Source organism: Lonchura striata, chromosome 36, assembly GCF_050655825.1.
Source record: "Lonchura striata isolate lonStrDom1 chromosome 36, ASM5065582v1, whole genome shotgun sequence".
NCBI classification, from domain to species: domain Eukaryota; kingdom Metazoa; phylum Chordata; class Aves; order Passeriformes; family Estrildidae; genus Lonchura; species Lonchura striata.
In genome coordinates, this window is record NC_140738.1 from 8,917,252 (window position 1) to 8,942,698 (window position 25,447).

The 25,447-nt window shown below is 52.5% G+C and overlaps 1 long non-coding RNA gene across 1 annotated transcript; it reads left to right on the plus strand.

Moving 5' to 3' along the window:
• The first annotated feature begins 3,271 nt into the window (after positions 1-3,271).
• LOC146764119 (uncharacterized) lies at positions 3,272-23,984 on the plus strand. Its single transcript, XR_014950977.1, has 4 exons — positions 3,272-3,344; positions 21,931-22,073; positions 23,028-23,164; positions 23,446-23,984. It is a non-coding gene; the product is annotated as an uncharacterized LOC146764119 (long non-coding RNA).
• Positions 23,985-25,447: the final 1,463 nt, after the last annotated feature.

Here is a 25,447-nt window from a genome sequence, read left to right on the forward strand (position 1 = left end):
TTAATAATAATAAAATGGTTATAAAAATAGTAACACAATTAGAGTAATCAAATTTAGAGTTAGGACAATTACAAGACAATAAAAAGCAAAAAATTATAGATGTCCAGATGCTCTCGGACACTTAAGCCAGGACAAGCATGCCTTGTGAACAAAGGAATAACCTTAAAAGCAATAGCCTATTGCATATTCATGTATCTCATACATGATGCAGAAATTCCTTGCAAATTAGGAACTTTTCTGGATTTTGTCAACTTCTTTCCCTTAATCCTGGTGCTTCCATAAAGATGGAGACAAGATGGAAGAATGTTTGTCTTTTCTGATAAGGAGGTTGTAACTCTTTATGTGCCCCAAGTCACCGCCATCCCTGTGTGAAGAGTTTATTGATTATCTCATCTCTTGCTTGAGCAAGTAAAAAAATCCTACATAGCAGAGTTTCTATTTTAATATTATGTTGTTACCTAAAACTCTATTTAACACACTACTTAAGAGAATGAATACAGCATAACTTTCTAACATTACACATATAATATTCATTGTAACATTTGAGAAAAGCCAATCATAAAATAAGCATTCTACACAGAAAGTGTTGAAATGGTAAAACCAGTCAAAACCCCTTAGGAATTGGAAGGAAAACGAGAGGCAGTGGCAGCTAACACCTCAGAAACCCGTGGCTTTTGCTCCTCTCTTTGACCTGAGAGCTTCCTGGGCAGGGGCGACTCTTCCAATTGCATCAGCGTGGCCATGGCTGGGAAGGGCAGCGAGCAGATGGGTTGAGCTTCTCCTGCCAGCCCCTGAAGTGCCAGCTGTCATTTGTGTGCGCTGAGGATTCCCTTCAGGCTCGGAGCTGGCGCAGCTGCTCCTGGGCGCTGCTCGCTCGCGGGCGCAGCGGTGCTGCAGCCGCTGTCCCGCACACAGGGAGGGCTCTGGAGCCTCCCAGGGCACCAAGGAGCGGAGCAAGGGAACGTGCCGGGATCTGCTGCAGGACCGTGGGGCTGTGGGGGATCCTTCGGTCTCTTGGATGGGGCAGGGAGGGGGCAAATGGAATCAAGGTGAGACAGGGATCAGGCAGCTCCACGCCAGGCAGCGTTTTCTCCTCTGAGAGCTCCTCTGAGCTGAGCGAGCTGGTGAATCCTGCGGAGCAAATGAGACCCGGGAGCAAGGGAAAGGCTGGCTGGGAAGGAGTCAGATAAACCCAGTGGGTATTTCCCTTTCCAAGGGGCTCCTGGGGAGACAGAGGAGACAAGAAGGAGTCCCCATCTCATGACATTCCCTTTTTTCCTTCAGTAGCTCTATTGCAGTCACTGCATACAAGAGTTTAGTTGATCCCTTTGATGCCAGGGAGCACCCAGAACTTGAACCTCGCTGGATCCAGCCCTGTCTGCCTATCACCGAGCAGACGGAAAAGATAAAGAACCTGGGTGGGGGTTGAGCCAAAATGGCATTTTGCCACTTCTGATCTGCTCCCAGCTTTTGCAGCAGGGCACCAACCCCATCGCTGCAAACCACTCCCTTTTGCAAGGCACACGTGGACCTCGCTGGTAGCTCAGGGCTCCTGAAGGAGCTGCTGCAGTTGGCAACTGGAGCTGTTGAACTTTTCACATTGCTTAACCCCGCCATCCAAATGCCATCAACTGTCTGAGGAAGGACATAAAAATATTACCCTGGAGGGGCCAAAAACTTGGAAAAGGATGAAAGAAATGTTCTGATGATGACAATGACAATGACAAAAAAACACAATTTATTTTTGACAGCAAATGAGTACCCACAGCCCTCCAGCCCTCCCAGACTGGCAGCCGAGTGGGGCCGTTTCCATGGCATGAGGAGCTGGCAGTCTGCAGAGAGAAACCAGAGAGCCACGGTCAGTCACAGAAGGCTCCTGTGCCCCTGTCCCACCACGGCCTGTGCCTGGGCCAGGCTCCTGTGTGCTCAGAGCCCAAACCTCCTGACCCATTCTCCGTTTTTAGAGAAGGGCAGTGTGGTAAGCCACATTCCATCTCCTCTGCTGAAGCACAGCCCAGCAGCCTCCTCAGCAGCTGCAAGGGCGGGATGCCCGTGTGCCTGGTTTCCTGGCTCCCCGGCAGACCAGGGGTTAAACATTGGGTGTCTCCTGGATTGTTCCCGGAAAGGGCCCATCTCTGCACGCAGCTACCTTTTTTCATTTGTAAATTAGGTCTTTCTTTCTCTTCCAGCTGTGGTTTCTCCAGCCCCGGCTGCAGCCACTGGTCATATAAAACTTTAAGAATCTTTTTCTACAAGCACAACTGACTTGATGTATATTTTACAAAATCACGAATTGTGCCATAACATATATTACAATGGGGCTGCGGAGATCCCCCTGCAGGTCCCTGGGGATGCAGAGATCCCCCGCAGGTCCATGGGGATGCAGAGATCCCCTGCAGCCCCTGGAGGAGCCGGGCTGGAGCTCGGCGATGCCTGAGAGGAGCTGTGAGCCCGCGGGCAGAGGGGCCCCGCTGGAGCAGCCTGTCCTGGCAGGACTGAGCCCGTGGCACAGTGACCCACGCTGCAGCACTCGGAGGGGGCTGTGCCCAGGGGATGGACTCCGCTCCGAGAAGTTCCTGGAGAAGTCTCGGCCGGGAGAGAGCGCAGGGTGCAGCAGGGAACGACTCCTGTCCCTGAGCAGAGGGAGAAGCCCCGGGGGATGAGCTGAGCATGGCCCCATTCCCTGTCTCCTGCCCTGCCGGGGGAGGAGGTGCAGCTGGGAGCAGGGAGGCGTGGGGAAAGCTGCATTTAAGGCTCTGCACTGACTTCTCCTGCTCCTGCTCCGAGTCTTTGGAGTTTTCTGCCAGAAATCTCTCCCCTGCCCCACCCACCCACAGGGCTTCGGGCAGGTTTCCCTTTTCGGGGGAAATCAAAGCGAAGCTCTGATGCGCTAACGAGGGGCAGGAGAAGTGAGGCTCCTGGGCTTCCCGCAGAGGCGGAGGCACGGGAGGCGCAGGGCCGGGAAAGCCGTGGCGGGAGGCGCGGAGAAGTTTGTTTGTGTGGGCAGCTCAATCCCGGCTCGGGCCGGGCCCGTGCCGGGGCTGTTCCTCATCTCCGGCTTTCCCCTCACGCAGCCCGGGGGCGCCGAGAGCGCGGGGCGAGGCGGGGCCGTGCGCAGAGCCCGCCCCGAGCTCGCTGCCATTGGCCGCCGGTGCCGTCAGTCGCGGTTGCGGCGCGCTGATTGGTGGGAGCGGGGCGCGGCGCGGCCCCGGCGGCGGGCTGAGGGCGGCCGTGGCCGCGCAGCGCCGCCATTGGCCGAGCGGCTGCGCGGGCCCGGCAGCGGCGGCAGCGGCCGGAGCGCGGTGAGGCGGCGGCGGCGGAGCTCGGAGGCGGCCCCGGCGCAGGTGGGAGCCGCGCTGGGCTCTGCGGGGGCTCGGGGCCGGCTGCGGGCGGAGGGGGCGGCAGGGGGCTCCGGCGGCTCGCCGGTGCCGTGTCCGGCCCGTGCCGGCCCCGGGCTGAGGGCGCTGCGGGAGCGGCTGCCCGCGGTCTCCTTCCCGCCGGGGCCGGGCAGGAGCCGCTGCCGGAGCAGCGCTGGCTCGGCCCGGCTGCTGTGGGTAGGACAGAGGGGCTGCCCCGCGGCCGGGAGCGGGCGGGGAAATTCCCGTCGCCGGAGGTTCGTGTGCCCGGCGGAGAGCGAGGAGTCCTGTCAAAGTGACTTTATTGCCGAGCAGGGGCAGAGGCCGTGGGGCATTTGCCGTGCGCTCTCTGCCGTGGCTGTAGCCCGCAGCCTCCTTTTTATCCTCATTTTCCCGGCCGCATCTCCCTCTGCCTTTGCCCACCGGCTGAGTTCCTTGGAAGGTTCCGACTTCCCGATGCGCCTGGAGCCTGTCCTCGTTAATGTGCACCCTCCTTTTGTAGAACAGCCGATATTCATGGCTCTGTTAAGTCTTTGTTCTTCTCGGCGAATTTCGGGAATGTAGCGGGACTTTGAGCAGCTGTCTGGGTCAATTTGTAACATTTATTGGAACTGATGGTTTCTCCCGTTACTTCCTTCTCTACAACTCCCTGCCCCGATCTCCAGGCAGATTCACTCCTTGACTCTGTTTTGTCCTTCCCGGGTCCTCTTTGGTTTTGGGATTATTCTCGGTGCCCTCATTCCCTGTCCTTTTGTAGCCGTTTGTGGATCAGGAGGCCTGGCTGCCACCTGCATGCCCTGGCTCAGCTGCTGGATGAGCTGCACTACCAAGGTGTGGAGCGTGGTAAAAAGATGAGAGTTGCTGCAGCACAGAAGAGGAGAAGCAGCATTCCTTTAACCCCTGGTCTGCTGGGGAGCCACGAAAGGCTGTCCAATTCCCCTGCTTTCCATGTTTGGACCGATACATAAACTTCTCTCCTTATTTGTTTTCTTAGCTTTTTTACCACTTCTCCTTTGTGATCTCTTTACCAGCAGCAGTTTGAGCCACTTAGTTTTCCACAAACTCCTGTTTTTTCTGCTCACAAATAATCTGATCCCATCCCCTGGTGAAATGTTTTGTTCCTCATTTCAGTGGCTTGGTCGGCAGGAAGGTCAGGAGCTGGAGCTGTCTGGTTGGTTCTTATTCCGAGGACAGCTTGTAATCAAATGATGCCATTGAAATGATAAATGGTTTATCTGTCTCCTGATAGGAATTGGTTTGGGTTCTCAGGGGCTGGTCCATGGTGTTGTAGGATTTGTTCTGGTGGCCATTAATCTTTTCCGCATTTTTGGGTGCTCCCTTCAGCTGGGACTCCATCAATTGATCTCTTTTTTCTAATTACATCATCAAATACTTGAATTCCAACTGATTTCCCTGAACTTGTTCTAGCAGAAACCCCAGTGCTGTGATACACCCTGTACAGCACAGACAGTGACAGCAGATGTTGGAGTGGGCAGAGGGATGATCCCCCCCTTATTTTAGTGAGGTTTTCACAACATTCTCCATTTGCTGTTTCCCTTTGCAGCTTCAGCCATTTCTGTTTCAGAGTCAGAGATCCTCACCATGGGCTCTGCCTTCAGCTGTGCAGATTCCATCTGTGCAAGCAGGCAGAGCTTGGGGTGAGGGGCAGAGGGAATCAGCCAATTCCTGCCCCAGGCAAGAAGAGCCAGCTACATTGTCCTCACTTTGCCCTGTCAGTGTTAATTTGCATTTCTAAAGCTCCTGTCCAGGCTACCTGTTTAAACATTAAGGGCTCACCATTAAATCTCTTCTAGTGATGCAGCCTAAAGGTGAACTTTGAAAAACCCAGATCAACATTTTTCTATCTTTTACAGCTACGCAAAAACATAGAGAAAAAATCCCAAGGTAATTCAGTTTTGTCTACTTCCCCTCGGAAGGAAAACTCATATTCACATCCTTTACCCAAACCTAACCAGCTATATAGAAGTATGCGTAATAAAAAAATACTCTAATGCTCTAAACTTTGCACTGAAACTTCAGAAAAAATAAAAACTTCACTAATCTTTTTAGTGTTAGAGTCAAGGCATTCCTTGATTCTGGCCAGGATGTGCAACAGAAATCATTCCATTCCCACATAGCCTTGGTGTGCCGAGAAAATAGTTCCATTACATGCGGGTTTTACTCGATTTTTCCCAAACTTGTGTAGTCTGAAGCAATCTAAATCCACTGGTTTAATATTCTGTAGTTTCAAGTTGTGCAGTTTTTAGTATTTGGTTTCCTATTGGGCCTGGATTTCTTTGCTTGTGCTGTTAATGAGGTGGGAAATGCTGGATTTCCTTCTCAGCCTTTTGCAGACCAGGTGTCTGCAGCCCTGCCGGGGGCAGTGTCTGGGGTAGGTGTTGGTTGCTGTTTGCTGCTGGGGTTGATGTTTTGCTGCTGGTCGTTGTCTTTGTGGGTATCTTTTGGGCCATTCCCAGTGTGTTGAGATGTGAAACTCATCTCCACTGAGTGGTGTAACATCCCTTAACAAAACCTTTAACATTTTTTTCCCCAAGGCCAAGGCAAAGCAAGCCTGAGTAGAGAAATCAAAGGTTAACAATGTTCAAGTCTATGAGCTGGTCTATTTTCCATGGATGCACTGGCAAGCAGGGCAGTGTGTGAGTGTGAGTGAGAGCCAGAGTGGAATTGTCCCGGTGTCTCCCCAGCAGCTGTGGCAGTGCAGGCCCAGCGAGCACTGAAGCTGCAGCAGTGGCAGCAAGGGCTGGCCCCGGTGGCTGGAGCTGCCCAGGGAGGGTGGCCAGGCCGAGGATTTCAGCAGAGGAGGTGTGGGCAGGCCCAGGGCCTTGCCCCGCTGTGGAGCCCTGGCTGCTGCTGCGCTGCCTTCAGTGCAGGCTCAGGGGGGCCTCCCATCCTCCTGCTGCAGGCGGGAAGTGCAAATCTCCGGGGCTGCAGAGACCTGGAGCCCAGGCTGAGGGGTCCCCCCGTGTTCAGCTGTGCTGGCGGCTGTTTCTGGCCTCGGGGCCCCTTGGCATGGGCCACGCCACTTGGCCACCAGTGGTGCTGCTTTGCACTCCTTAGGCAGAGCCCATGTCCTGCTTGGATGTTGGCAGCAGCAAAGTGCCAAGGCAGGCTGTGTGCCAGCCCAGCTTCCTGGGGGAGAGATTGCACCAGAGACAGGATTCTGGCCACAGACTGCTTTAAATGTGCATCCCTTATCTCCACCCTGCACTAGGTGGAGAATTCCCAGGGTAAGGAATTCGCAAGATCAATTGCAAGGGAGAGAATTGAATATCTGCCCTGGCTCTGGCTCTTCTTCTTACCCAAGCCAATGGCAAAAGCCGTACCCATGGCATCTTGGTCTCTATCACCAGCTTCCAAAGGTGTTTCTTTCTTTCCCCTTTCATTCTTTGTACCCTGCCTGAGCTCTGGGGGTGACAGGGGTTATATAGGTCCCATTGTATTCCTAAAGCTGCCATAACCCCCTGGAGGATTTTTTCCTGTAAAATGAGTTCTGCTGTCTGAGTTTGTTGCTTCTACAATCCCTTTTATTGGAATGATTTCTTTTAGAGATACCTTAATAAGTGATCCAGTGGTTGCTGAGCAGTCAGAATTGCTTTTGCCCCCCTGTTAGGTGAGATGGTGTCACCAGAAGATATTGAAGCCTTCCTGCTCAGGGCATTTCAGTGCCAGGCTCTTACAAGCACACACAGCTGTGCCGGTTGAGCTGACCATGGGGGTAACCTGCGCTTTGTCTGATTCCCTTTCCTCAATAACAGCGTGTCGTGGAACTCTTTTCCCTTCTGCTGCCCTTGAAGAGCCATCCACAAAGACATTTTCTCCATTTTCAGATCAAGACTGAGCGTTCTCCAGGGCTCCAGTGTGGTGGGTCCCCAGTGGGATGGGAGCTCAGAGAGCCCTACCAATCCATGTCCATGCAGGGGTGGACTTGCTCCTGCTGAGGGTGCTGCTGTCTGTGCTTGCAGTGTCCTTGTGGGCTGCAGCTGGAGCCCTGACTCCTTCCCAGGGGCTGTTTGGGTGGGCTCTGCCCTGGCCAGGAGGGCAATGCCTCTGCCAGGTGCTTGTGGCCGACCCCGTCATGCCCTGGGTGCTAGGGCCCCCTTGGGCCCTGGGGTTGATCCCTCAGGGCTGTGGGAACTCTGCCGTGGCCTTTGCCTTCAGCTTGGCCTTTTGCTCATCCCTTCTTGCCTTCAGCTGCTGTGCCCTTGTGCCCAAGTGCTGCAGGGCTTCTTCTGCCACTCCTGCAGCCCGGGTCACTGCCTGTGGGTGCTCATCCTCTGAGAGCTGCTGAGCTTTCTGCAAAACCTTTCCTTTCTGCAGGGACCCAAAGCAAATCCTGAACAGCAAATCCTGATCCTTCATGTGCACTCTGCATTTCCCAGCTGTTCCTTTGTGTTCCCCGTTGTGCTCAGGGTCCCTGCCCAGCCCGTGTGGCAGAGCCGGTGCCTGTCCTGCCGCAGTGTCCAAAGGCGGCCCCCCCGGCGGGCAGGGCCGGCAGCTCCCCGGGGCCGGGCAGCGGCCGGGGCGTCCCGCAGCCTCCTGGGGGCCGGGGGCCACTGCCGGCCCTGCCCGAGGCTGGTGGGGTCAGGCAGCGCCCGGCGCTGAGCCCCGGCTGCCCCACAGCCCCGGCCCGGCCCCGCAGCTCCCCACAGGCCCCAGCCCGTGCTCCCGGTGCCGCACCTCTGCGCCCGGTGCTGCCGCTGCCACCGCAGAGAAACCCCTGGCATCCTGACCTCCTGCTTTTCCTGTCTGGGAAACTGGGGATGCGAAGGATCTGGATCAGCTGGCAAATGTGAGGATAAGACCCTGTTGAAAAACATCTCAGTCCTCTGTATTTTTCTCTTTCTTCTCTTTTCCATCATCCATTTTCTTACCACATAGATTCCTCCTGCTGCTTCTTACCTGAACCATATTGCTGCACAGTCCTCTTCACCTGATCCCTTCCCAGCACACCAACCCCATCCATCCCCTGTTGTCCAAATCCCTTCTCCCCTTCCCTTATTGCCCCCCTGGGTGTCCATGTCCTTAATTACCTCTGGGGAAATATGCAAACTACCTCAGCATTCTCCCAAGGGACCCTTCAGAGACATTTTGGGATCATCATCCCTTTGGCCAGGCCCCCTCCCTGGCTTTCCCTTTTCTCCCCTCCATGGGTGCCCTGCCATGTTCACTCCCCGAGGATCCCAGGGCACTCACTGATGAGATTTTCAGTGCTCTCTCCCTGCTGACTCTTCACAGACCCCCTGATGTGTCACTCATCTATCTCCTGGTCACTCCCGGGTCCCCAATCAATCCCCGGTGCTGCCGCCAGCCAAGGGAGCCGATCACCCAAAGTGGGTGAGGCACCTTCAGCTGCACTCCCTGCCCGCCGCCCCGGATGGTGGAAGGAATTCGGGATGAGCCCCAGGGTGTGTGGGTAAACTTACATCACCAGAGAATTCTGTCCACAGAGCAGACAGAGGTGTCCTGTAGAAGTAATTTCATTCCAAAAAATGGGAAAGGCCATTGGACATTCCCCATGGGATCTCTCCAACTGTTGGAGGACATAGCCTCCTTTTCATCCTAATTCTCCTGGCCACATCTCCCTCTGCTTTCCCCACTGGCTGAAGTTCTTGAGAGCTAAAGACTTCCCAGTCCACCTAATACATACCCACCTTGATATGCTCCCTGCTGTTATATAGCAAACGATATTCATGGCTCTGTTAAGTCTTTGTTGTTCCTCTGGAAGTTCATGAATTGAGCAGAACCTTGGCTGAGCAGCAGTCTGTGTCATCAATTAATATAATTTTCTGAAACCAATGGCTTCTCCTGTCACTTCCTTCTGTGCAGGTCCCTGGCCCTATCTCTGAGCAGATTCAGAGCATCTGTTTGTAAAGACACGTTCCTGTGGTTCCTTCCATGGGGTCCCCCGTTTGTGGGACATCCCCCCTGGAGCAGGGTGTCCCCTCTGTGCTGCAGCCCCAGGGCTCGGGCAGAGCTCAGCCAATCAGAGCCCGCGGCGCTGATGACTCACCAGTTGCCAGGCAGACTCGCAGCTCCCCGCGTTCCCCACCTGGACCCACCTGCGCCCCCCCTCGGCCCCATGGCCCCGCGAGGGGAATTTGGGGAGGTGGGAGTGGGGCAGCGCCAAGGCCGGGCCCCCCCGCGCTGTCCTGGCGGGAGCGGCTGCAGTGGGGACCGAGTGCGGGCGGGAGCGGCCGAGAGCCCAGCGCTGCCCCAGCCCGACCTGCCCCAGCTCCATCCCTGCCCCTGCGCTGGGATGCTGTGGGGCTGGGGGGAAGAGGGAGCCGGCAGTGGGTGCAGGGCCTGGGGGCAGGAGGAGAAGGGAAGGAGAAGCAGGCTTGAGGAACAAAATGGTCAAAGGATGCAGGTGGCAGGAGAGGGTGGGATTGTGCAGGAGAAGGAAGAATAGCAAGAGGAAGAGGAGTGTGAGGAAGAGTAGAGACACAGGAGGAGGAGGCGGAGCAGAAAGAGGAAGCAGCAGAAGGTTCCACCCCTCCCTGTGTCTGCAGCCTCCCCCCAGCCCCAGGAGTGCTGCTCCCCCCACATGCAGCAGGTGACTGTGGAGGGGAATCCACGATTTCCACAGGGTGAATCTTGGTGTTTCTGAGCTTTATTGGGCTAAATGTTGGTTCTTTGGTTTTATGTGGCAGCTGAATCTTTATTTTTGGGATAGGTTTTTGCTGACTTGTGATGTTTGGGGAGTTTTTGTTTTGTGTCTTGAAATTTGTGAGATTTGATTTTTGGGCTGAATCTTGGTGTTTTGGAGGTTCTTACAGATACGAGATTCCCAATGATTTCCTGAGATGAACTTGGGCAAGGCGGAACCTCCAGTCCAAGGAGCTCTTGTCTTGTTTTTTTCCCTCAAACCAGGATTTTTAATTCCGTGGGCGTGGCTGGATGGAGGAGGAGGAAAAGCCCCGGAGATGCTGCAGGAGGAGGAGCTGCAAACCCAGCCCAGGGAAGTGCAGGGAGGAAAGAGCCCCCCTGAGCCAGGAAGGCGGGCGGAGATCCAGCCAGAGCTCGGAGCTGGTGGAGAAGCCTCATGGCAGGGAGAAGCCCCACAAGTGCTTGGAATGTGGGAAGGGTTTTAGCCAGAGATCCAGCCTGATCGAACACCAGAGGATCCACACTGGGGAGAGGCCCTACGAGTGTGGGGAGTGTGGGAAGAGGTTTCGGACCAGTTCCCATCTCCTCAGACATGAGCGGAGTCACACAGAGGAGAGGCCCTACCGCTGCCCCGACTGCGGGGAGGGCTTCAAAAACAACTCCCACCTCACTTTGCACCAGCGCATCCACACCGGGGAGAGGCCCTACGAGTGTGGGAAGTGTGGGAAGGGCTTCAGAGACATGTCTGGCCTGATGATGCACCAGGTGCTCCACACTGGGGAACGGCCCTATGAGTGCTTGGAATGTGGGAAGAGCTTTGGGTGGAGCTCTGCCCTGAGAAGACACCAGGGCATCCACACTGGGGAGAGGCCCTACGAGTGTGGGGAGTGTGGGAAGAGGTTTCGGACCAGCTCCCATCTCCTCAGACATGAGCGGATTCACACAGAGGAGAGGCCCTTCCGCTGCCCCGACTGCGGGAAGGGCTTCAAGCACAACTTCAGCCTCACCGTGCACCAGCGCATCCACACTGGGGAGAGGCCCTACGAGTGTGGGGAGTGTGGGAAGGGCTTCGTACAGAGCTCAGCCTTGACCCAACACCAACGGAGGCACCACTAAGGGAAGCCCTGTGAGTGCCCTGAGTGAGGGAAGAGCTTGGAGTGAGGGAAGAGAGCGAGGGAAGAGCTTGGAGTGAGGGAAGAGCTTGGTGTGCTGCTGCAGCTCCATCCCCCATGGGAGGATCCGGGCTGGATGATCCCCAGTGACCCCCATTGGGCAGAGCCCCGGTGCCCCCGTATGGGGAATAAAACAGAGAGTAAAGCAATGGAGCTGATAAAGGGGCCCGATATCTGAGGCCTGACTGAGCAGAAACTGTGGGAGACACAGACACAGTTTCAGTCTCCCTGGGCAAGAAGTGACCAGAAAAAATGGTGTGAGTCTTTCTCATAAGATAAATGCTCCCAGGTTACTGGATGTCACGAAGAATGTGTAACCAATGGGAAATTGTTACCAAAAACAGAGCCCTCTATAAGCACCATACAAGTAAATCCCTGTATAAACACCTGGTACACTCAATAAAATTGGCTTTGCTCTAAACTCGGATGTCCCCGTCTCTCCATGGTGGGTAACCCTGTTGTGGGTGATCCCCGTTGGCTGGGGGAAGGCGCTGGAGGGATTTCTTTCCCTTCTCCTGGTGCTGCCGTGGTTTGGTTGGTAATAAATTCCCTCCCTGAGCCCAGGCTGGGTCTGTTGTCCCCGTGCCGGTGCTCGGGGCGGGATCTCTCCCGTTCCTTCTCTGCACTGCCGGGCCTCTCCTCAGCCAATGAGAGAACGCGGTGGAGAAGAGTCAGCCAATCAGCGAGAGCGGGGCTGATGACTCACCAGTTGCCGGGCAGACCCGCAGCAGGCAGTGTTCCCCACCTGGACCCGCCCTCCCTGCCCAGTGCCGGCCCCGCCGTGGGGTCCCCCCAAGTCCCTCCCCAGTGCCCCCATGAACTGGGCTGGGTTTAACTGGGAAGCTTTACTGGGAACACTGGGAGCAGGGGGGCAGGGGCAGAGTGACAGCAGGGCTGGGGGACACTCGACCCCCCCAAAATCAGCGTGGGGATAGAGCGGGGGGTCCCGGCAAGGCCCGAGGCCACGGGGAGCGGCTGCGGCCGCCAGTGTCTCAGGAGCTCTGTGGGCAGAGAAAAGGGGGTGACACCGGGCTGGGGGCCCCGGGGGAGCATTCACACTCCAGGGGAAGGGGGACACGACCCCCGGGACCCCCATTTCTTGTGCAGGTAGAACTCCATCCCCAGTGCCAGAAAGACGAAGCCCAACTTGGAGTCTCCAGTTCCTGTCAGCATCTTGCTGCGGCAGCATCCAGCAGCATCTCTGCGGTTTCCACAGGGGTCAGTGTTATGATTGAGCACAAGAGGCCATCTGATCCGATTAACAGAATTTATTTAATTCATTTAAGAGAGTATATGAGAGCAAAGCAAAAAGCAGCGCTGCGGCGACAGAGGGGAGCAACCGCTCCGCCAAACTGCCACGCCGTGATCCCCCTAGCTCACTGTTTTTATCCCCTTCTTTAGTTCACTCGTTTCTTCTGCGCAGTCGCATTCTGTTGCTAGGTGGTCGTTTTCTGCCTCCTGGTGGTCGTGGGATGAAGGCTGGTTGTCTTCCTCACAGGTGTCCTTTGATCTGGGGATTCTCACAGTCTCAAGTATACGTGTTATCTTAGAAATGCATGTTATCAGTTAAGCACTGCAAAGCCTATTGCCTACTACCGCTGTAAAAGGTTAGGAATGCGTGTTATCAGCAATTCACAGCCTGTTGCCTATTACCGCTGTAAAAACAAACTTCTTTGAAACAAATTACTATCTGCAGCTGCATCGAACAAAAAGGTCACCCTTCTCTTACAATTTCTCCCTTTTTTTTTTTATCCTTCTTTTTGTTCGTTGAACCGTATTAATTCTTTTCTGCTAAGCTCTAGATAGTTTTCGGTCTCTATCTGAGTGAGTGATTCATATTTTGATCTTACTATCATTAAATGAGCGGCCTCTAACCTACTCTTTACTATTGCAATAAGCTTATTAAAGATGCAGGGTCCGAAAGTTAGCACTAAGATGAGCAGAATTGCCGGTCCTGCAATGGTAGACAAAAGAGTTGTTAACCAAGGGGAATGAGTAAACCATGATTCATACCAGTTTTGTTGAGCTTCTTGCTCTTTTTTTCTTTGCTCTATTTGTTTGCGTAATTCTGCCATAGTATCAACCACAATTCCTGTGTGGTCTGCATAAGTGCAACATTCTTCTCGTAAGGCAACACAGAGCCCCCCTTGTTGTAAAAATAATAAATCAAGTCCCCGTCTATTTTGTAACACAACCTCAGAGAGGGATCTGACTGATTTTACTAACCCATCTATGGCCTTTTCGATTCTGCTCAAGTCTTCATCTACGGATACTCGTAAATTTTTCATACCTTGTTGTTGATTTACTAGGGAGGCTACCCCCGTTCCCACTCCAACTCCACTTACACTAAGCAAGATTGCTACTGTTAATGCTGTGAGTGGTTCTCTTTTGACTAGATGGTGTTCGGGAGTTGTTTGATGCTCTAGTACATACTCCTTTGGGTGATATGATATGCGAGGGACAATTAACACCTGTACACAATAATCTGAACTTTCATTGAAAAGCCTTATGGATAAGCAAGGGGTGGTTCCGAGTTTATTACATACCCATTTGGTGTTGGGCGCTGGCAGGAGCCATTCTGCTAGTTTGTCTTTTCTCTTGATGCTAATTGTCGTCTCACATAAGTGTTGCATTATTGCGGGTACCTTTCCCACACATTTCCCTTTCCCTCTTACTTGTGCTAGGGTTATTCCTGGGGTGCTATCTTTTCCCTGTTTCCACAGACATTCTCTTGGGTTTGTCCCATTAATTCTTCTGGTTTTGGCAGAGGATCCTATCGCCTCATAAAAGGGTGGATTCATCATGTAACAGAGCCAGCAACCTTCTGTCAGATTCGGGTATGTATAGTTTAAAACGCCAAATGTGGCTTGCATTATTTTCCACAAGGTGGCATGCTCGGGTTTAGGAACACCTGGCTCATCTATGTTAATATGGCTGGTAATAACCTCTGTCTCTGTGTAGTTAATTGTCTTAGTTTTAATGTCACTTATTACTTTGTTGGGTCCAATTGGTGCAGGGTCATAGGGAATAGGTTCTTTCTTAATAATTATTAGGTTTCCCAAATCGTGTCCCTCTATCCAATGCCTAATTCCCCATATCTTTCCCAACAGCCACCCCGGGTCATTTGGATGAGTAACATTGAGGTATATGAAAGTACAGTTCCCTAGTAAATCTTTCCCTGTCCATGGCCATTCTTGTGGCTTTACACATCCAGCTGGTCCATATCCCACCCTTAGGTATTTATCTGACCCTCCTCCCGGGGCCCATGCTGATGCTATTGTCTCACAACCTCAATAACCACAGTAGTAATGCCCGGGGAGGTTACAATATGACCTCCCTAAATTTGAAGCAGGGCACATATAGAAGCTTGTCAAATTTAACAGCCGCCCACAGCTTGGATTTTTGGTCATGTTACATACTCCAGCTTTAAAGCTTGGTGCCCCGGGGGTTATCACAGTCTGCAGGTTGTAATGAGTATCATGATTTTCCCACCTACTTAATGTCCATTTAAAGGGTTCATGGGTTTCAGTAGCAACACTTTGGAGAGGAAAGCATATCATCACAAATGTAAGAATCTTTAGGGCTGAGTAGTACACACTGCAGGGGATGCTGCTTATCATGCCCAATTTCACATTCCTACTTTTTCTCATTCCATTGTCACCATTCCCGTGCCTATGGTGGTCAGTGTTTTTTCTTACGATTTGGGAGGGTCCCCCATCCCCACTAGCTATCTCTCTGTCTCTCCTGTCAACTTGGTTGCTACAAGCTACAGGGTAGGCCATCTTCTTGACAGCAGAGATATTCTTCAGGGGCGGGATTATTTCCACTCTCTCACTTTGACCTCCGGGAGTTTCAATTTTTCTCATTTAATTGTGGGGTGTCGCACCTCAGTCCCTTGACCAGCCTGCGACACTTGACCTGGACTATGTCCGTAAGAAATGGACTTGAAAGCTCATTGGAGTGGTAGCAATGGAATTCAGGATTTATTCTTTTCACAAAAATTTCCCACCACTCGGGAGATTCTTTAGTCAATTCCCGAGTGGCGACCTTATAATTCAATATTTCAGAGGTCAACTTGCGTTGTTCTAGCCAGCAGCGCTGACACACACTTTTTGGAGCCCTCCCCTTTCTACAGTGAGCCCACTACAGCCCTTTACAAATTTTACAAGAAAAGCAAGCAAAAGGGAAACAATCACAATCTAACCAGCTACATTTTATTTTAATATCTTCATGCTCGGCATGACCCTCCCCTTCCCAAGGTCTCTGCTCCCTTTCGAGTCGGATGGGCTGATAATAGGGCTGCTGAGCTAAGTCTTCTAAATGCTTACAGTATCCTGGGGGTTTTGTTTCTCCTGTCAGTTGTGTTTGCAATCCCCAGTCATTCCCGACCCAAATGTCCCCGGAACTGGCAGTGTCCATTAAGATTACTTGAGGGTTCTCTTTACTGTTAGCTTCAAATCTCCCGGCTTCCCATCAATCTTCCAGCTCGTCTCTCTGGAAGTTGCATGAAATCGAGTCGGGTCCACTGGCCCCTTTATTCTGCTAGCATGGGTCCATCCCTTTTCTGCCGTACGAACTGCGGAATCAGTGGTGATTATAACCAGATACGGTCCGTCCCACCTTGGGGTGATTGAATCTTCCTTCCAGCTTCGGATGAGAACCCAGTCGCCGGGTTGTACCTGGTGTAATACAAGATCTAGTGGTGGTCTTTGGGCCCACATCCCCTTTTCCCATAACTGTTTCTTGTATTTCATTAAAACAGTTAAATATTTGTTAATACTTTGGTCAGTGATATTAGGATTAGATTGAACTTTCTCTAGGGAGTAGGGCATCCCATATAACATTTCAAATGGGGAAAGCCCTATGTCTGATCGTGGTTGAGTCCGAATATTTAATAATGCTAGTGGCAGATATTTTATCCAAGATAACTTAGTTTCTAGTACTAATTTAGTGAGTTGTTTCTTAATTTCTCTATTCATTCTTTCCACCCTCCCGGAACTCTGGGGGTGCCAGGGAGTATGTTGTTCCCATTTTATGCCCAGGGCTTCTGCTAGCAGCTGTGTTATTTTTGAAGTGAAGTGGGGGCCTTTATCGGAGTCTATTGTTTCTGGGAGTCCATACCTGGGTATTATTTCTTCTAGCAGGGCCTTTGTCACCGTTCGGGCTGTCTCCCTAGTGGTGGGGATTGCTTCCACATAATGTGTTAGATGATCTATTATAACTAAAAGATATTTTATCCTCCCCACTTTGGGAAGCTCTGTAAAGTCTGCCTGTAAATTTGTAAAAGGCCTCTTTGCCACGGGTCTCCCTCCTAAGGGTGGCTTCCTTAAATTCTTCCTATTTACACGTAAACAGGTTGGGCAACCCTTAGTAATATTTTTTGTTAGATCATGGAGACCCACAGTCATATAATGGGTGGCAAAGTGGTCTACCAGCCCTTGAGCGCCCCAGTGTGTTTTCTGGTGTAATTTATTAAGCATTTGCTGGGCTACGGCCCTAGGCAGAACCTCCCTCCCATCTGTTAACAGCCACTTCCCCGATTCTTCTTTTATCCCCAATTTTGCAAGTTTCTCCCGCTCTTCTATAGTAAATATAAATTTATCCTGGGTGGTTAACCCAGGATTCTCTGGGGTATCTGTAGGATCCCTCCTGGCTCTCTCGCTCAAGGTCAGTGCCTCGATAATTGCAGCCTTCTTCGCTTCATGGTCTGCCGCGTTGTTACCCCTACTCCGGTTATCCATTCCCCGCTGACGCCCTTTTAAATGAACTACAGCTATCTTTGCAGGGCCTCTCAAGGCCTTCAGGAGGGCTACTATTAATCTCTGATGCACCAGGTTCTTTCCTTGTGAATTCACAAGGCCCCTTTCCTCCCATAATTTTCCAAATGTATGTACTACCCCATACCCATATTTAGAGTCTGTATAAATGGTTCCCTCTTTTCCCTTTAATAATTCTAAGGCTCTTAGGATGGCGTATATTTCACAGGCTTGGGCTGACCATGTTTTGTCCAGGGCTCCGGACTCAATTACTTCTAGGTCAGGTCCCCCTACTATGGCATACCCTGATTTTCTTTGGCCTTCTACTATTCTGGATGATCCATCTACAAACAGCTTTTCTCCAGTCTCTAACTCCTCTTCTTCCAAGTCAGGTCTAATTTTAGTTTGCTCCTCTATAGTGATCACACAGTCGTGAGTCAGTGGGTCAGTCTCTGGCTCTCTGAAGAGGAAGGAGGCTGGATTTTGTAATGAGGTGGTTTCTAAAGTGAAATTAGGGGTTTCTAATAGAATCCCCTCATACTTTAGGAGCCTGGCATCAGATATTTATTTGTCTGCTTTTTGCTGCATCACACTCCGTATGTTATGTGGAGTTAACACCTTCAGAGTGGCATTAAAGGTGATTTTCCTTGTTTCTTCTACTAACTCTGCACAGCCTGCAATTATTTGTAAACAGCCCGGCCATGCCCTACTTACAGGGTCTAGAATTTTAGATAGATATGCAATAGGTTTCTTTTTCCCCGCCCAGTCCCCGCTCCAGTACTCCATAAGTTACTCCATCTGTAATATTGACAAATAAAAAGAAGGGCCTCTTTAAATCTGGGAGACTTAGGACTGGAGCATGGACCAGAGTTTCTTTTAATTCTTGGAATTTAGATTTTTCCTCTTCTGTCCACTTAAGGTGCCCATCTTGGGTAAGTTTTTGATACAGAAATCTTGCTTTCCCACTATAGTTTTCGATCTACTGCCTACAATACCCTCTAAGTCCTAATATCTGACGAATTTGTCGTTTATTTTGCGGTAAAGGCAGGGATAGGATTGCTTCTACTCTATCTGGATCAATTTTCTTTTCTCCCTTTTTCAAATAATGTCCCAGGTATCTAACTTCCTTTTCTACAAATTGTAGTTTTGCTTTAGAAACTTTTAATCCTTTTAGTCCCAGGAAATTTAATAGTTTGATACTTTCTTTCTGGACTTTGTTTTCTTCTTTACCTGCTATTAACAAATCATCCACATACTGAACTAGCTTTACCTCTGGGTCTGTTTTATAATCTTGCAAAATTTGTTCTAGGGCTTGCCCGAATAAATTGGGAGATTCCGTAAATCCTTGAGGTAATACAGCCCACCTGAGTTGCTGTCGCCTCCCCGTGTCAGGGTCCTCCCATTCAAAGGCAAAATAATCTCGACTGGATTCGTCCAGAGGGCAGGCCCAAAAGGCATCTTTCAGGTCTATTACACTATACCACTCGTTTTCAGGTCCTAATTTACTCAAAAGGGTATAGGGGTTTGCCACTACTGGGAACCGAGCCACGGTTCGCTTATTAATTTCCCTAAGGTCATGCACCAGCCGATAGGATCCGTCTGCCTTTTTAACTGGGAGTATGGGGGTGTTAAAAGGCGACATACATGGTTCCAATAATCCTTTATTTAGTAATCTTTCAATTTCGGGTTTCAATCCTTTCCTTCCCTCTAGTGAAATAGGGTACTGTTTTATTCTCACCGGGACCTCAGGGTTTCTGATCTTTACCGTGAATGGAGTCATATTCAATTTGCCCACGGTTCCCGGATTGTACCATACTTCAGGATTTATTTTCTCTTCATCTTCTAATCAAAGAGGGCAAAGCCTGATTTTCAATTCCTTTTCTACCACTTCGATTTGAATTCCCAGTTCAACAATTAGATCTCTCCCCAATAGGTTGTAATCTGTTTCAGGGACTAATAAGAAGTCACCCACCCCCATTTTAGTTTCTGATTCTACCATTACCTCTTTAATAATTTGTATTTCAAATGGTTCCCCTTTTGCCCCTACTACCATAGCTGTCTGTTTTGACAGGGTACAGCCTTGGAATTGAATGGTAGATCTTTCCGCCCCTGTATCGACTAAGAATTCTATTTCCTGGCTTTGGGGACCCACCTTTAATTTTATCAAGGGCTCTTTTTGATGTCTCCGGGTCCCCATAAAGTAGAGCCCCTGACCCCCCTAGTCGGCCTTGAATTCTTTCTCATCTCTAAGCTGCACTCTGCACTCTCTCTTGAAGTGTCCCTTTTTGCCACAATAATAACAAGTCTTTTCTTCCGTTCCCCCCCCCTTTTCTTTGTTACCTGCTTTGTCTCGAGTAAACTTCTTCTGTCCTGTCTCTATGCTCCTACTTTCCCTTACCGCAGCAACCATCATTTTAACTTGCCTCTTCTGACTCTCTTCCTCTCTCTGGACGTACACTTTCTGTGCCTCCCACAGCAGCTCTGCCAAATCCCTATCCTGCCAATCCTCCATCTTTTGTATCTTCTTTCTAATATCGTCCCAAGACTTGGATACAAAATGCACTTTTAATATTGCCTGCCCCATTGGATCATTCGATCTTAATCCTGAATATAATTGGAAGTTCTTTCGCAGCCTCTCCAGCCACTCAGTGGGTGTTTCATCTTTCCTCTGTCTGTCATTGAATGCCTTATTGATATTTTGACCCCTGGGGACCGATTCCCGAATACCATCAATTAATATGGTTCGGAAGTCCCGCATATTGGCCCTATGATCCTGGTCTTGGTCATTCCAATTAGGATTTTGAAGAGGCCACTTAGTGTCAGCTGGGTGTTGAGCATGTGCCGGCTGGGCATCCCAGACCCGCATCCCAGCTGCCCTAATCATGTTCTTTTCTTCAACCGTAAATAGGATATTCAGTATGGACTGCAGTTCTTCCCAAGTGTATATATTGGGGCCCAAAAATTGATCCACTCTTTCTGCCACACCTAAAGGATCGTCTAATAGGCTTCCCATCTCCTTCTTGAAATCTCTCACATCTCCCGAACTCAAGGGAACAGAAATGAATCCTATTCCTGGTTGTGGCCCCCCCATGGGCATTTCCCTCAGGGGAAACAGTTTGCCTTTTGCCCTGCTCCGGGTGACTGGGCCAGGCTGTTCAGAATCTGAGTCAGACTCATCATCCGATGAGGGGAGGGGGGGTGCTCGTGGTACAGGAGGAACATAAGGAGGTGGGGCTACTATCAGTTCCTCTGGTCGTCCCTTTCTTTTCCCCTTAGGTTTTTCGGAAAGTTTGAATACAAGCACCTCTGGTCGACTCACCCAGATCTTAGCATAGTCACTCTCCTCTGGGCTAGGGGGTTGTTTAGTGCTCACCCAGATGTTTAGAGCTTGTCTAACCCATTCCTCTGAGGACCCGAATATGGGCCAGAATGCATTTTTGGAAACTTCCTTCCCTCCCCACACTTCTATACAGTAATGTATCATTTTTGCTTTATCCTTTCCCCTCGTTCCTGGGAAGTGTTCCCAATTGGTCAACATGAATCCCGGGGGACTGTCCTTAGGAATCGAAGGGAGTTTTACCCCAACTGGGGAGGGGGATTTACTCTTCCCCTGCCCCATTCCTCCGGAGTGCCTTCTAACACACACAAATAATCAAATAATCACAATCACTTCCCCTGGTTCGTGGCCCAGGCCCTCGCGGGCTTTGGGAACCGCACTACTGAGGGTCCGTGTTCACTTGGGGCGTCCGGCTGCCGGCTCCCCTCTCATGCAACTCACACACTCGCCACACTCCGGGATCCCGACCCCGCCAGAACGGAACCCTTATACTTACGCTTCCTGCGTCGTCGTTCGGACTTTGTGCACAAAATTTAAGGGGTATCCTGGGCCCGCTTCCCTTTCTTTGCTTTCCTCTCAAGGCTTTTGGGTTCGTCGGTCGGGATGAGGACAAGACCCCCAGTCTGAGTCCGCTCAAAAGAGCGGAGTGGTGGCGCCTCTCCCAGAGAGGGGTCCTCCAAATCCACGATCCGAGTCACGGCACCAAATTGTTATGAGTGAGCACAAGAGGCCATCTGATCCGATTAACAGAATTTATTTAATTCATTTAAGAGAGTATATGAGAGCAAAGCAAAAAGCAGCGCTGCGGCGACAGAGGGGAGCAACCGCTCCGCCAAACTGCCACGCCGTGATCCCCCTAGCTCACTGTTTTTATCCCCTTCTTTAGTTCACTCATTTCTTCTGCGCAATCGCATTCTGTTGCTAGGTGGTCGTTTTCTGCCTCCTGGTGGTCGTGGGATGAAGGCTGGTTGTCTTCCTCACAGGTGTCCTTTGATCTGGGGATTCTCACAGTCTCAAGTATACGTGTTATCTTAGAAATGCATGTTATCAGTTAAGCACTGCAAAGCCTATTGCCTACTACCACTGTAAAAGGTTAGGAATGCGTGTTATCAGCAATTCACAGCCTGTTGCCTATTACTGCTGTAAAAACAAACTTCTTTGAAACAAATTACTATCTGCAGCTGCATCGAACAAAAAGGTCACCCTTCTCTTACACAGGTGCTGGAGGCTGCAGCATCCCCCTGATGAACTGTGTCTGTGTTCCACAGGAACCCTGTCCTACAGCCCACCAGACGGGATCCACCATCAATGCTACCACGGCGAGGCAGCGACGATCTGGTCCCTGGGCCTCCTGCTGCACCCTGGTCATGGGGAAGCACCCGTTCAGGAGGGGCCAGGAGATATCTGGGGGCAGATCTTGTTCCCACCATGGCTCTCTCAAGGTGGATCCTCATCTCTGGCCTCGGGAGCAATACCAGTGCTGGGAGACAGCAGCAGCTCATGGGCATTCTGCTCTGGCAGCTGCTAAGGAGGTGGCACATGTCCTGCTCTCCTGCTCTCCTCCAAACAGAAAATCCATGGGAAAGTTTAGGCCCACCTCTAAGCACACCCAGCATGGCCTGGGCACGGGAAAAGGGGGCAACTTCTCCAAATGACTGGTGATTTCTGCTTTCTCTCCCCAGAGTGCCAGGATGTCATTAAGAGGTGTTTGTCCATGCAGCCCTTGGACAGGCCATCCTTAGAAGAGCTTTTCCGTGATCCATGTTCCTCTGCCCTAGAAGATGGGAGAGATCCACATGCACAGTTGGATCCAGGGGCCTGGCAGGTAACAGCTCCACACATCTCTTGGCACTCAGTGGTAAAGACAACCAGCCAGGTTTTGTCCTGCCTGTAGCTCTGAGCAGGGGTCAGCAGAAGTGAAGACGCAGCTCATGGGCTGGAGCTGAGCTGGAGACCTGGTGTGGCAAGCACTGGTGGCCAACATTCCCCTGGTTTTGCCTGCCATGGTTCATGGATGGCTGGGGCCCTGGGCAGAGCCCTGACAGCCTGGTCTGGCCCAGGGAAGAAGGAGCTCCTGGAGAAGCTGTCCCAGGTGGGGCTGCTGCTGCTGGGGACAGTGAGGACATCAAGGATGACAACCTCTTGCTCCACCTGACCACCGGCAGGCTGAAGATGGTGGACTTTGATTCTGACACCTCCTCCAAAGCCAGGTTCCACAGGGAATTTGCAGATGAGTCCACACACTGGGGGATGCTCCCAGATTTGGGCATTGCACAGCCTGGCTGGGAACCAAAGGTTCCCCCTTTGCTGGGGCGGATGCAGCTGATCCTTCAGTCGGCTGCCAGGCTGCTTTTGGAAGGGCTGGGGACATGGGCTGGGGTGGATATGAAATGGGAGTGGGCTCCTGGCCCTGCCAACAGCCCCCAGCACCCACCGTGCCTCGGGCTGGGGCTGGGCTGGGGCAGCCAGCCTGACACAAACAAACCCCCATGGTGGGAGCAGAGGTGGGACTCCAGACCCTGTGCAGGGGCTGCTTTGCTTTGCAGGCAAGGAAGGGCTTGGGCTGCTCCACTGCCCTTGTTTGCTTTGGGATCACCATGGGGGCCGTGCAGGGGAAGGGAGAAAGCCTGGGATTCCCTCACCCATGGTGGGTTTTTCCCTGGCACGCAGGGGTTGGGCCTTCCTTAGGGCCCTGACAGAGATAAGATTTTTGACCTTTTTTCTTGTTCCCCTTTTTGTCTGTAACCTATTTTCCATAATTTGATGTTTGTCTTTCTAGAGGAAGTGTTTCAGGTGGAGTCCAGTCTGGATCAGGACGTGCTTGGGAGCAGCTGCAGCGTGGATGGGCCGTGCCCTTGGAGAAGGCTGAGGGCATCGTTTGGGACCAGCTTTTCTTCCAGCGGGGGATGGTGTGAGGTGGGTCCTGTCTGCTGGGGATGGTGGGATCAGAGCTCTGGGGAGATGGCAGCGAGCACAGGAGCGTCCTGCTCTGGGCAGCTGCTGAGGGCTGGAGGTGCCGTGGCTGGCTGCATGCTGGGCACATGTCCTGCCCTCCTGCTCTGCTCCCAAAGGCAGCAGTGATGGGCAGCTCTGGGCACAGCTCTGGCATGGCCAGCATGGCCTGGGCACCGCGGGTGGCTGGGACAAGGGGACAGGAGCCTTCAGCTGACGGGGCTTTCTGGTTTCTCTCCTTGCAGCCGGGCTCTGTGGGTGCTGAGGCTGCTCTGGGCTCTGCCAGGGCCCTGCTGGAGCTCAGCACCGGGCCGCAATCAGCCAAAGGAGAAATGGGGTGACCTGCAGCACAGACTGGCTTGAGCATTTTAGCAATACAGCTCAAGAAAACATGCAGCCACCCAAAAAATAAACTTGTTCAATAACTTCTGAAATGAAATCAATCTGGGATGACCCCAAATGACTTTTTGCAGCTTGCTCAAGCAGTAGCTCAGCCCTTCTCTGAACTGTTCTCTCCCCCACCTGCCTTTAACTTCCCAGTTGCTCCTTCTTTTTCCCCAGTGAGTTCCCAGCCCATTCCAGTCTCCATCACACTGTTCCCTTTCTTGGTGCCCCTCACCATGAGGAAGGCTGAGCCCCAGGCTTAGGAACTCATCCTGTCACTGGCTGAGGAGCAGCAATGTCTCAAGAGGTCTGGTGGGATTTTAGTGTCATTCAGAGCTGCTCTCCAGCCCCCAGCTCTCCTCACTGCTGAGTTCCCGCTCCCTTTTCCTCATCCTTGCAGCAGGATGAGCTCTGTGAATCCCCTTGAGCCTCCCCACTCTTCCCAACCCATGCACCCACCTCAGCTAGGTTGAAGCAGCAGCTTCTCTGTCCCCTCGGGCACACCAGTGCAGTCCCCTGTGCAGCTGTCCACAGCTGTCATCTTCCTTCAGGAGCTCCACGAGCCTTTCATGCAGGCTCCACATCCTTATGGCCATCTATTTGTGGAACACAAGTGTGTGAAACACCATCCTGCTGCCACAGGGCCCAGGGGCCAAAGGCCTGTGCCAATGCCCTGGGGCAGCTGCAGCAGGAGGCAGGAGAGCTGGCAGCAGCTGCCCCAGTGCCCCAAGGCCAGCCAAGCCCCAGGGACTGCCTTCCCCAGCCCCACGCTGGCAGCACGGCTTCAGCCCCTGCGCTCTTCTCACCGAGACACTGGTGGTGCCGAGCGCCACGAGGCCTCGGAGTGCCAAGCGACGCCTCCCCCTGCACTCGCCCTGCAGGTGCTTTGACAAGAACTGCAGGACGCTGTCACGGCACTCACTCACATTCAGGTGCTCCAGGATCTGAAAGGCACAGGCCGGTGACGGGGAAGCGGCCGGTGGGAGCCCAGAACCGCCCAGGGCCTGGCCCAGGCAGCAGCACAGGGCGCGGGCTCTGTCCCAGGCACTGCGGCCAAGAGAGGGCAGAGAGCCGGGAGGCAGCTCAGCGAGGCAGCGCCGGCCTTCAGGCTCACCTCCACAAGGAACGCCAGGGTGGCCAAATCCCGGCACGGCGTGTCCTTGCTGAGCAGCCCGAGCAGGTGGAATGCAATCCCGGAACACGCGGCTTCGGATGCGCGGTGCATTTCTCTGACAGGAGGAAACACGAGTCAAAGCCCTCAGCCAGCGGGGGCAAACCTCTCCCAGGACTGCCTCACAGAGGTCTGGCCTTTCTCCACCACCCTGCAAGGGGCAGCTGAGCCCTCTGGGAGGTTGCTGCTCTTGGGCACGCTCCTCTCCCAGCCTTTTGCAGCCTCCTTGGCCGTCCCTTGGTGACAAGGCCTTCTGGCCCACGGCCACGGGGACTGTGTGGGGCACCTCGGGCACAGGGCACACATGCCGGGGACAGCTGGGGAGCAGGGGGTCTCACCTGGCCAGCACGCCCACAGCACAGTGGTGGGTGTCAGCACAGAGCAGTGTGTCCCAGCCACGCTTGTCTTCCATGGCCACCACCACATCCTCATAGTGAAGTTGGCAGAGCAGGGCCTTGAGGGTCTGCTCTGCAAAGCTGTGCACAGAGCAAAGCTGAGGTTACACTGGGAGCACTGGCCCCTGCCCTGGGCACATGGCAGGGACAGGAGGACTGGCATGGAGCACCTGCTGGGGCTGGTGGCAAGGCCGTGTTGCTGCTGGCATCCCTTCCAGAAGGTATCGACCTCCTCTGGCACATCCAGAGTGCTGAAGAGCACTTGGAAGAGCAGATGCACAAAGAGGCCGGGGAAAT